The sequence below is a fragment of the Telopea speciosissima genome, chromosome 8 (genome assembly GCF_018873765.1).
Source record: "Telopea speciosissima isolate NSW1024214 ecotype Mountain lineage chromosome 8, Tspe_v1, whole genome shotgun sequence".
Classification (NCBI taxonomy): Eukaryota; Viridiplantae; Streptophyta; class Magnoliopsida; order Proteales; family Proteaceae; genus Telopea; species Telopea speciosissima.
This window is the reverse complement of record NC_057923.1, coordinates 49,546,086-49,558,710: the sequence shown is the minus strand read 5'-3', so window position 1 is coordinate 49,558,710 and position 12,625 is coordinate 49,546,086.

The following is a 12,625-nucleotide window of genomic DNA, read 5'->3' as shown; positions in this document are numbered from 1 at the left end:
TCACCCGCTTCCATCTTAGAAACATCCACCTCGCCTTGAACATTCCATGCCGAAACCAATACTGCAATGTTGTTTGCAAATTCGTCCCCTACCATAGGTCCACAATCTTGTCTGCACAAGCTTAGGGGTAATGAGAGCACACGTAGGAGGATATGCCTGAATGTGATATAGTACTTCACTGGAGTTGGGGCAGTAATTTCACACAGTCCTGTCTCTGGATGCAAGAACCACGTGACCGGTTAGCATTCTTTTTTTCAAATTGAAATTAGGCTTTTTAGTATATGATTTTAAGGAAGTAGTTTTCTGTCTGGGAATATGGCCTATGCCAACACTCCCATGTGTCTATCTCCCCCCCCCCCCTTATGAAAAGACACCTATGTCCCTTTGTTTTGAGGAGGAGAGAGATAGACACATGGGAGAGTTGGTGTAGGCCACACTCCTGGATAGAGTTCTTTTTCCCATGATTTTATCATGTGTCTTGCCGGATGTCAATCACAATTTCTATAGCTCACCTCTCGTATCCACATTTCCATATTTGTTGTAATCCTACCATGTAATTAGCAGTAGATTGATTTATTCTTTTGTATATATATTCCATATATTATTGAATGAAATATTCAAGTGTGCATTATTGGATACCAACATTAACATGGTATCAGCCAAAATAATTGATCCTTGGTTTTCTTCTTTATTTTTTTTCATTCTCATCTTCACCATGGGGGATCAACATCCTTCGGCAGCCCTCCCTTCTGCAACCATGTCGGTAGGATCTTCTTCTCTTGTGATACCGGTCTCATCACCTTACTTTCTTCATCCATCTGACCAGCCTGGTTTTGCACTTGTTCAGCCTCTTCTCGACGGCGACAACTACCCCCCACTTGGCACTTTTCCATGATCATAGCTTTTGAAGCGAAAAACAAACTTCTATTCATTGATGGTTCTTTAACCAAGCCAGACGCTTCTTCGCCTGATTATCATAACTGGATCCATTGTGACAGCATGGTTCGTTCGTGGATTGTTCATTCCATGATCCCTTCAATTCCACGATCCCTTCAATCTCTCATTTAAAGGTTTTTTGGTGCCTTTGTTTTGGGAGGAATCATGACATCCAACACAAATTTGATCAAGGGGCTTCATGTTATACCCGTACCCCGGGAGTATAATTAATTATTAATTCTTCCCGGTGACGTGTAGTTATCACTACCACGTATGCCGGTGAGTTGTTCTCATTGGTGGTCAAACCCAGCTATATTGACCATAGTACGAGGTTGCCTGTGGAAACTAGTCGGGACCATGGAGGTTGCCCCTTGACGTGTCAGGGGTAAGTAGTTGACCAAATTTTATTGTGTGCTTACTGCCCTCTCAAAGCCCTCGAAGTGTGGTCCAAAGGCCCTGACCTCTTATGGTGGGAACCACCTTCCTACTCGCATCGGATGCAAGGTTACTGGCTGCCTCCGACCCTGCATCCAATGCTGCTGACAAGGACTCTTGTGGGTGAGACCCTATGGCTAAGGTGCTATGGGTGTCCTGCCATGTTTGACCCTACCCAAATAGACCCTAGGTTACACTTATGAGGCCTTATCCAAACAGGCCATTAAAAGTGATTTTCTATATGAGAGAGAGGGGTAAGACTATTCCTTAGTCTTTCTTTTTCTTTTCTTTCCTAACCTAATCGTGAAAAGGAGGAGAGCTTTGAAGAGAGGAGGCGGCAAGGAGGAGAAGAAGGAGAAGGAAGGGAAGAAGAAGAAGGAAATGGCTGCTGGGTTTGGAGCTTTAAAGAGGGCACATCTTGTGTATCTCAGACCAGGTAAGCCAAGTGCCCTTTTCCCCCCTTTTTCTCTCTTTCCCCCTTGCTCGTTTGAGCTTGGGTGGTTCTTTGGTTGCAGCCCCAAGATGGGGATTTCTTTTTGAAACCCAAAGGGTTAGCTCGAGTCATGTGTAGTTTCCCCTTGTAGGATGCTTTCCTATTTTCATTACAATCCTATAAAGACCTCTATTTTGACCTCTTGCTGAATCTATTTGATTCTAAAGCTTCAACCACCAAAGAAAACCCCAAATCTGGATTTTTGAGCTTTTGATCCTTTAAACCCCCTTAAATCTTTGAATGTTGGGTGTTTCTAAGACCCAAATAGACTCCAAGACACCCCTCCCTTGTCCCTTGAGGCTTAGAGAACCAAATGGGACAACCCTGGGCTTTTAAAGACCTTGAAATCACACTTGGGTTGCATCGGAGGCAAGACTGCGTGAGTCCGATGTTTGCCTCCGATGTGTCCTGAGCCTGCAGGGAAGGTCGGAGGCAAGGTCGGAGGCAAGACTGCGTGAGTCCGATGTTTGCCTCCGATGTGGCCTAAGCCTGCAGGAAGGTCGGAGGCAAGCCTGCTGAGTCCGACGTTGCCTCCGATGCAGTTTTTAAGGCTTATAACTTATGTAAACTGTGGGGTTTCTCTATGAGGCCTCCCCTACACTCTCTCACACTCTTATTCACTTCCATAGGCACCAACATATGTGCAATGGAGTGATTTTGAGCGAAAATCGTTGCGCTTATACAAATTCCATTTGAAGTAATTGGTGAGTGAGTTTGGGTGACTGTTTGAGCTTGTTTACTATTGCTTATTCATGCATTTATGAATTATATTGTGATATTATCATTCAAGCATGATTGCATATTTGCATTTATTCTTATTCGATGATGATGATTTGGATGATATGGATTTGTGTTGGGTTACGGTGCCGGGAAGTACTGGCACCGGAACCCCCGTATTACGTGGAATTGTATATTGCATCTCATTCTTGCCTGTATGCGCCGTGTTGTGCTGGTACCCGGGTGTTAGATGGAATGGGACGTTGACACACCCGGATGTACCTCTCAACACGATAGGATTCATGTAGTATATCTGTGGTTAGGCTCAGTTCCCTATGCTACGACCCTTACCAACAGGGGTTTAGGTGTTGGGTAGCTAGAGCACCTGCTGTCACGCCCCTATTCCAGACAATGAATATAATATCATATAAAGGGTGACTAGGACGACGCGTGTCATCCTACTAAACCGCCCGGATCACTGACACAGTGTCCCAACGCACAGTCATAACCAATATTAACACAATATAATATTAGAATGCAGAAAAGAGGAATATTACATTCCAAGGATCAGTAGTATTGCGGAAGCGTATAAATCGAATAGTTACAAGATGTTCAAAGGCTAGATGATAAATACAGTAATTAGTTACATTTCCAATGACCATCTAATAACTATCAAAAATGGTATAATAGTAAGTATTTCAACATAGGCCTTAGCCTCAAAAGTAAATCAAAAAGGGATCGAGTCCCGAATATCCTCACGGCCCGTAGGCACAATCATCGCAAGGACACCCGTCGCCATGTTCCTCAAACACGGCCTCCGGTTCCTCCTCACCAATCTCATCGTACCCCGAGGGCTGCACTCCAAGTCCCGCGAGATATCCATCACCTGCATCATAATCTAAAAAGTGTGCGCACGAGGGGGTTAGCTCCACTGAGCCAGTGAGGGGATGGGGATGCACAAACACGCAATTCACATAGTCCAATGATGCATGCACATGTTAAGTCCATTTTTCCACCTAACAAACAACTAAGTCAATGGCATATGCTACTGTGACAACTCGGGAGACACTGTGGGTCACTTAACTTATCGCCACAATGAAACCTCAATTGTCACGTGGGACCTACGCCGATCGAAGCCTCCAAGACCACTCGGTGGCGGACCCCGATAACCAATACTACCATGACCGGCCTCTCCCACCTCCACGAGAATCCGGTGTCGATTACCCAACACCTAAACCCCTGTTGGTAAGGGTCGTAGCATAAGGGTGTGAAATCCTAGCCACAATATACTACATGCAAGTCCTATCGTCCCGAGAGGTAATCCGGCGCATCAACTTTTCATCCGGTTTAGTGCCCTAGGTTACCGACGGCACGGCGATACATTCAACATGACATTCAACATAATTTCTTCATAAATGTATATAGTGTTCGGGGTTCCGGCACCGGTACCCACCGGCACCGAGACCCATCAAGGTACAACATTACCAATCAACATTATAACAAATAGATATAAAATTATGCAATATGCGCAAACATGCTTATTAATTATAATGAGTACATAATATATAGTGCAATAATAATAACAAGCCCAAACAACCAAACCCACTCACAACGTATACGCCAAGCACCAAGATTATCAGTTGTCGCCTCGATCAAGCAATAAGCCACAAAAATGAATATATTAACCTATACAAAGAGTGAAATAAGGTTAAACGAGCGAAGGGAAAGGATCCCCAAAAGGTCTCCCATAAACACTTAAGTATAAGGTTTCAGAAACAAAGTGGTTGCAGGAGTGGTTTCATGCCAAAATTCTGCAACCACATGTAAATCCTAGGAAATCGGGGGGTTCGGGACAGTTTTAGTCAAGGTCGGATGCAGATGTGGTTTTAGAAAACTGAAACCGAGTGTAAATCCGACCTTCACAGGGGCTCGGGACAATTTTGGTCAAGGTCGGATGCGGATGTGGTTTGGAAAATCGAAACCGAGTGTAAATCCGACCTTCACAGGGGCCTTCACGGAAGGTAATTTCGTGGTGGTTTCTTGCAGTCGAACCCACATGTAAACCCTCACACCTTCAGGTCCAAAATCCGAAGGATTCCCCTCCAAGGACCCCATTTCAAGTGGTTTTAAAGCACAAGGACTTCTAGGAAACTCCATCCTAAGCTCATTAGGGTCCAACCTTAAATCTCTCAAATGGCAATGAGAACCCTCACATTAGAGCTCATAATGGAGTGAAATAACTCCACCATAGCTTGGCTTTAATGCTCCATCGACTCCCTAGGTTCCAAGAGAGATCTAGGTCAATCTCTCCCATTACCCAACCCCTTTTAAAATCCAAAATAGAAGAAGGAAGAAGGTTCAATAGCTTACCTACCCCCAAGATGAGAGCTCCACGATTTATGGCCCAAGAGATGGGGTCTCCACCTTCCTCCAAGCCTCTCTCTCCTTCCTCTTCCTCTTTCTCTCCTCTTTCTCTCCTCCACGATTTAGGGTAGAAGAGAATGATGAAGGAGAAGTAATGTTCTCTCTCTCCCTCATGGACTCATTTATAATAAATGGGTATTTGGGTACCTCTAGACAAATGGGTCATGAGGCCTAATGGGTCAACCCATTAGTCCTATGTGGGTAAGTGGATGGAATAACCCATCATTGGGTCAATAGGTTAAATGGGCCTGCCCACAACTTTAATTAGGGAAAAGCCCATTCTTAGATGGGTTCATATGAGATGGGTATAAGTCCCCAATGTACTTCCTAAAGGTACGTGGGACCCGAACTTAAATTATTCCCTTCTCTCATGAAATAGCTCGAGTGGTTCAAGCCCGGACCCGCACTTCGAGGTTACCAAGGGAAGAATAATTAATAAGTCTTGAGGCTAGAACTTACTTTTCCCCTGTCATGGTTTATTACCCATGACCCCGAACAGCTTCGCCACGGCAATGCTAAGCTCATCACCGAACGAATTATCCAACTGAGGTGACGGTCCAGGATGCTCTCTCCTGAACTCCTCGCTTCCCGGGCTGGTACTTGGAGGGTAGTCGGCAAGTCGCCACAACGAACTTTCCCCACGCGGTTGAGGAATCTTTCCTCCACAGGCAAGCCCGTGCTGTGGTCAACGATTTTGTAGCTAGGTTTGACCATCATGGAGAACAGGTCACCAGCATACATGGCAGCGGTATCTACACGTCACGAGAAGAAATGTTATTTAATTATATCCCGGGGTACGGGTATAACACCTGCTGCCTGTGGAGAGTTAGAGAGGCCAGGCCAGGGGTAGTAATGGTTATCGGGGTCTGCCTCTGGGTGGTGGTGACTACGACCGACGCGGGCTCCATAATTGAGGTTGCATTGTGGTGAGAATGGAAGGATCCACAATGTCTTCCCGAGTTATTGCAGTAGCATATACCCATTGACTTAGCATTGTGTGTTAGGTGGTAAATGAATTAATAATAGCATGCACCATGGACTATTTGTGATTGTGTGATTGTGCATCCCCTTTTCTCTCTCACTAGCTCGGTGGAGCTAACCCCCGTGTACACATTCTTTTTAGATTTGGATGCAGATGATTACTGTGGAGCCAGAGACCGTGACTGAGGATCATGGCGATGGTTGCCCATGATGATTGTGCCTACGGGTTGTACTGTTACTTGGGATCGTTCCCGTTTTATTATTATTTTAGAGCATTGTGCTTTGTATAAACTTTTATGTTTTACCTTTTTGGTAGCTACTTGATGGTCATAGGAATTTTGTAACTATGTTACTTATTATCATTAGCCAATGAACATCTTATAATCATTTCATTTAGGCTTTCGCAAACTCTGACCTGTCTTGGAATGTAATATTCCTTTGTCTTTCGTACTCTGATATTATTGTATTTTAATATTGGTTTATGACTGTGAGTTGGCCACTGCATCGAGATCCTGGCGGTGAGGTGGGATGACACGTGTCACCCCAATCATACCCTGATATTGTATTCTATCCCTTGTCGGGATAGGGGTGTGACACTTCACCCGGTGTTTTCATTGGTTAACCTCCTGGTCAGAAGGGGGAGAATACTGTTTGTCGCCTCAATAAATCTCTATATGACCTAAAACAAGTTTCACGCCAATGGTATTCCAAATTTTCTGCCGCCTTATGTGCCTACGGCTTCTGCCATTCCATTGTAGATCATTCACTTTTCATACTTCACAAGGGCAATGCTTCTATCTTTATTCTATTATATGTTGATGATCTTGTCATCACTCGATCGGATTGCTCCCTGATTGTTGATGTACAAGCCATGCTACACAGACAGTTCCATATCAAGGATCTTGGTTAGCTCAAATATTTTTTGGGCATCGAGGTTGCTCGTTCCACATCCGGATTATATCTATGCCAACACAAGTATGTCCTTGATATTTTGACAGACTATGGTTACACTGGTGCTAGCCTGGCCGATACACCCATGGAACAGAATTTGAAGTTAACCACTGATACAAGTGATATCCTCCCTGATCCCTCCAGTTATCGTCGCCTTGTTGGGCGACTGATCTATCTGACGGTCACTCAGCCCGACATTCCCCATACCATCAACATACCGAGCCAATTCATGCACCAGCCTAGGCAACCGCACCTAGATGGAGCTCACAGTTTATTGAGGTACCTCAAGACCACTCTAGGGCAAGGGCTTTACTATCCATCCAATAACGCCTTGGATCTCCAGGTCTATTGTGATTCTGACTGGGCCAGTTGCCCATTGACACGACGCTCCACCACTGGCTATTGTGGATTTTTGGGCTCTAGTTTGGTCTCATGGAAGACAAAAAAGCAGCAAACCATCTCTCGTTCTTTTGCCGAGGCTGAATATCGTGCCATGGCCGTCGCTACTTGTGAGCTCATATGGTTAACCTATTTGTTTCGTGACATCCGCCTCCCTTACAAGACCCCGGTACCTCTATACTGTGACAATCAGACAACACTCCACATCGCTTCTAATCCAGTTTTTCACGAACGCACCAAGCATATTGAAATTGATTGTCACCTTGTCCGTGAATGACAACAACAAGGGCTCATTACACCAAGTAAAGTCCCTTCCCAGGAGCAACTTGCAGACATCTTCACCAAGGCACTTGGCCATGAACCGTTCCACCAGTTGTTGTCCAAGTTGGGCGTTCGCAACCTCCACACTCTAACTTGAGGGGGAGTCTTACCGGATATCAATCACAATCTCTACAACTCATCTCTCTTATCCACATTTCCATATTTGTTGTAATCTTACCATGTAATTAGCAGTAGATTGATTCATTCTTTTGTATGTATATTCCATATATTATTGAATGAAATATTCAAGTGTCCATTATTGGATACCAACATTAACAATGTGAAATCAATTTCATTTGAAAATAGTGAAATAGTTGGGCACTGAGAGGCAACAAGAACATTAAATCAAAGTTGTGCTAGTCTGCTGTCACTTTGGCTTCGTATATCCAAATCGGAAGATGCAAAAACAATTTTTCTCTATATTTCACAATTTTTACTCCGTGCGAAAATTGGGGATGCATTAGCCAATAGGGGTTGCCTCTAGTATAGGTCCTAGTCTATGGAATGGAATTATTTTCCCCTAAAGGCGTAAATGAGCTCATATTTTGTACTACGATGAAACATTCTATCATTCAGACAATTGACAAATTTTTGGGATTAAATAAACACTTATTATCAAGTTTTCCTCTTCAGGGGTATTTTGGTCATTTTACAAAGAAAATTTGGTGGATATATCAGGGAGCATGACAAACTTCCCAAATCCATAGGTACAAAGTCACTCAACCTCGAGGGATACTCATCATCGTCAAAGCAATCTCTGAGGTGACAAAATGAGGTGTCTGCACCCAAGTAATCAGTTTGTTGGGCATGTGGTTAACCCTTTGTACTGACCAGGGATTTATTTCTTTTGAGGTGGCTTTACCCCTCTCCCTGGGTATCATTTTTATTCCCCCACTTCTATTGTTATTCATAACCATTTCTATGCCCGTGCAAGCCGTAATAGACAATCAGCTCATTGATAAATGAGGCCCTCTCTTCCTCTCACATAACAGGTTCCCTCCATCCAAACCGAAACCGAATCAAACCGTTTAAACCAAAAATGTGAAACCATTTAATAAATGGTTCGATTATGGTTTCAAAATTGAGGACATTTAGTTAAACAATTTGAACCGAATCAAATCGTTTAACCGAATAAACCATTTAACACTCTTAAATGTACATAAATGTACCAAAAGAAAATAGAAACCGGCCGTTATCGAACCGGGCCGTTTAAAACCGAAACCGTGAGACCGTTTAATAAAGGGTTCGCTTATGGTTTCAAAGTTGAGACTATTTAGTTAAACGATTTGAACCAAACCGATTAACACCCTTACCCTAGAGTGTGTAGCTGATCCCAATATGGTTAAACACCAGTAGAAGGGGTCTTTGGCGAAGCTCATGTCTACTTCACCGAAAAGCCATGTTTCCAAAAGCTGAAGCAAGAAGCGATAAAGGGTTGTTGAAGGTTCTTGCACTTCTTTAGGCTTTCTTCCTAGCATGAGTTCCAAGGGGTTTAGTGGAAGAATATGGTGCTTGATTGGTTCTGTTATTTAAATTATTTTAGTATATATGGGTTCACATTTTGTAATTTTAGTTGATCCACAGACTGATAGTCATTGGTGTTTAATTGGATTATATGTTCCCTCTTCTTTGGCTGGTAACATTCTTTTCTAGAGAGAGCTTTATGTCTTTTTTTTGTCTCTCACTATTTCTGTTGTTTTTATAGGTGATTTTAATCAAATAATTTTTCCTTCTCAAAAACTTGGAGGGAAGACTCCAACCCAAGACTCCAACCCTTGATGGCCCTGTTTCCTAAGAACTTATTAATTTAAGAGAAAATTACTTGGACACCTTTGTACTATGGCCATTTTGTTTACGATTGCCAACGTTTGAAACAATTACTTGACATCTCCAAAATTTGACGGTGTTAGTCTTCTCGTAGTGTTTAAACGGAAATGTCCATTTTACCCCTTCTCCTTCTTCTTCTTCTTCTTCTTCTTCCTCTTCTTCCTCCTGCAACCCCACCGCCCCTACCCCTACTGATTTCACCTTGTGCCCGTCACCTTCGATTTCGATACAGAACTCTGCGTGGGAAACCTCGAGGAGTCCAAGGCTCAGGCCTAGGTTTACGTGGCTCTCGACGGCGCATCTGCAGTCCACCTTCCAATCCCCGGTGAAGTTGATGAAATTGACGTCGTCGTCTACATAGTCCTTCCTCCTGAAAACACGCTTGAGTACCTTCTCCTCCCTCCATTACACTTCGAATCGGACTCCTTCGCTTGCTCGGACTCGCTCTCTGCTTGCGAAAACGACCTCTTTTGTGGATTCCCCAAGTGGAGGAGAGTGGGACGTGATCACCCGGTGGAGGGTAACGAATGCGGGGGAGTCGGAAGGGATAAGGACATCGTTGATATCAAGTGGGCTGCCGCTGATGCGAGGCAGATAATGGAGAGTGAGGGAGCCCGGAAGCGGATTTTCCTTTAACCGGTATGAAAATTTAAAGGTAAAGAACTGGAAAGGTAAGCCAGAACTTAATACTAATTTTTTTACAGAATTCCTCAATGGCTGGGAATTTGTAGATCAGATTCCCATGCACATGAGAGAAACAGATAACAGGGACCAGCATAACATAAAAAATGCCACCACCAAGCTTTCAAATTTTCTTCTTGGTGACAGTAAAATTCAAACTAAAATTTCAATCAAGCTTCGAACTTTCCCAGGGCTTTAAGCATTGTCACCATGCATTACTTTAAAATTGGCATCGATAAGCCATCAAAATCTTTAAGAATTTACCCTTTCAGGAAAGACTTTTAACAAGTTTAAATCTCTACATGAATCCATAAAATCCTAGAAAAAGCATAAACAAATAAAAAAGGCATTTTTTTTTGGGTGAAGAGAACAAATAAATTACATTCTCCCATTATATTTGAAGGTCTTGTGATTTTGACTTCTCCATTACGATTACCCCTAATTTTTCTTTTAGATTTAATCTGAAAATCTGGAATTCGTTTTTTCAAACCCTAACCTCCATCTCTGCAAATATCGCCGGTAAACTAGAATCAAAGCTCACATTCAGCAGAGAACAGAGACAGTAGGTGCAGCAGGATTCTCTTCGTTTGATTCTTTCTTAATAGATTTATTTCCCATTTTTCAGGCAGCCGGTGATAATAATAGAAAAATTGCAGATAATGTAATTATAATCCATGATCAATAATGGTGAATGGAATTCTAATCTCAATGTTTCCATCTTTTCATGTTGATTTAGCTAAAGGTTATCTTAAGTAGTCCCTTGAGAAAGCCTCACCATGATTTTGGATGTCCTTTTACTAAGAATGGATCTCTCACGACTCGGGTGGCTGCTAAAATTTTTATAGTTCTTAAAGAGGAGTGGTTAATAGATTATCTAATAGCAAGATTTAGAATTTTGTGTGGAATCTTAAGATTTAACTTGAAATTTAAAATGTTCTTGTGGAAAACTTTAGTATATAGTCTTATTACTCGGGGGAGGTTAACTAGTTTTTTTTAAAAAAAAAAAAAATTAGATCATCCGTATGTTTTTTTTGTCATGGAGAATTATAATCATATTGACACTTTTCTCTATCTTGTGAATTATGTAAGAGATTTTGGATTGTATGGCCATTCGGTTTGCGCACAGAGTACCTCCAAGCTACATCACATTTTAATTTGATAGAATCCTTTCTATTCCACTTATATTTCAAAATGGAAATGGAAAAAATATCATTTTTTGTTAATCTCGGCCATCACATTTTACAATATGCAGTTGTTAACGTAATCAATGTGTTCTGCATCGGATTAGCTCCAACCTTTTACTATTGGTAGTATTATCTCAAATTTGATTTATGATTCAAATATTGTGCAACCTACCTAAAGTTATACCTTCTTATACACCACTTTTTATATGTCCAATCTCTATCTTACATGTGGCCTCGCTTGGGCTACAAGCAAACCGGTTCTTAAACCAGAACCCAAAGAGCCACGCTTGAGACAGTTATACCAGCCAGGACACGTCAGAGAAGACAATTGTAAAACTTCCAAGTGGGTATACGCTGATAACCGTAATTCACATGCCACACATGGAAGGATCCCAAGATTTGATGAGAGAATCTCGGTTCTTGTAAAAGTTTCCTAATCCGAGCATACAAGGACCACCTTACTAGAAAGGAAAGCTCCTCTAGCCGATCGGAGGGATGGGATAGAAAAGGGGTTAGGCATGAATTTGTATAAATAAGAGCTCTAATGCTCATGTAAAGACATTCATTGACTCATCCATTCATTCTTTTATCAATAAAGAAATCAAGAGACTTTGCAGTGTGATCTTCGTTTTTCCCAATTCATTCCTAGTCCGAGGCTATCTTGGAAAGTTGTACTGCCTGAGCATTTTTCTCTGGCAAGATTCTTTGTGCAACACCTTCTAATGACCATTTCATAACTTTGGATGATTACCAAAGATTATCATCTGTGGATCAATATATTATCATCATCAGGGACAGTAATTCTGATCTTGTTATAGAGGCAGGATGAGCCTCTATTGGTTTATTTAACTCTCAATTTGTTGTTGTACATATGGACTATGATGCTTAAGGATGTGATTAAGACTTTGAAAGATGACTTTTGTAGGTTTTGCAGGGAAAAAGGAATAGAGATGAAAAAGCATAGAAGTCTAGACTGACTGTCAAGAGATGAGGAATCTTGAGAATGGCATTGGTTGAAAAATAATAAATTGTTATCAATTTTTATTCACCGTCGATGAGAAGGAATTTTTTTTTCCCATCAAAACACTGAATTATATTGATCCAAATTCAAGATTAAGGGTGAAAGGTAGCTAAAAGGCTCAATGAGTTGTAAGTAACAAGGGTGTCAAATTGGAACTCGAATCGAAAACTAAAACCAAATCATGACCAAATAACTAGAACCGAACTGAATTGAATTTGGTTACATTCCAAAACTAAGAAAACCAACCGAGGCTGG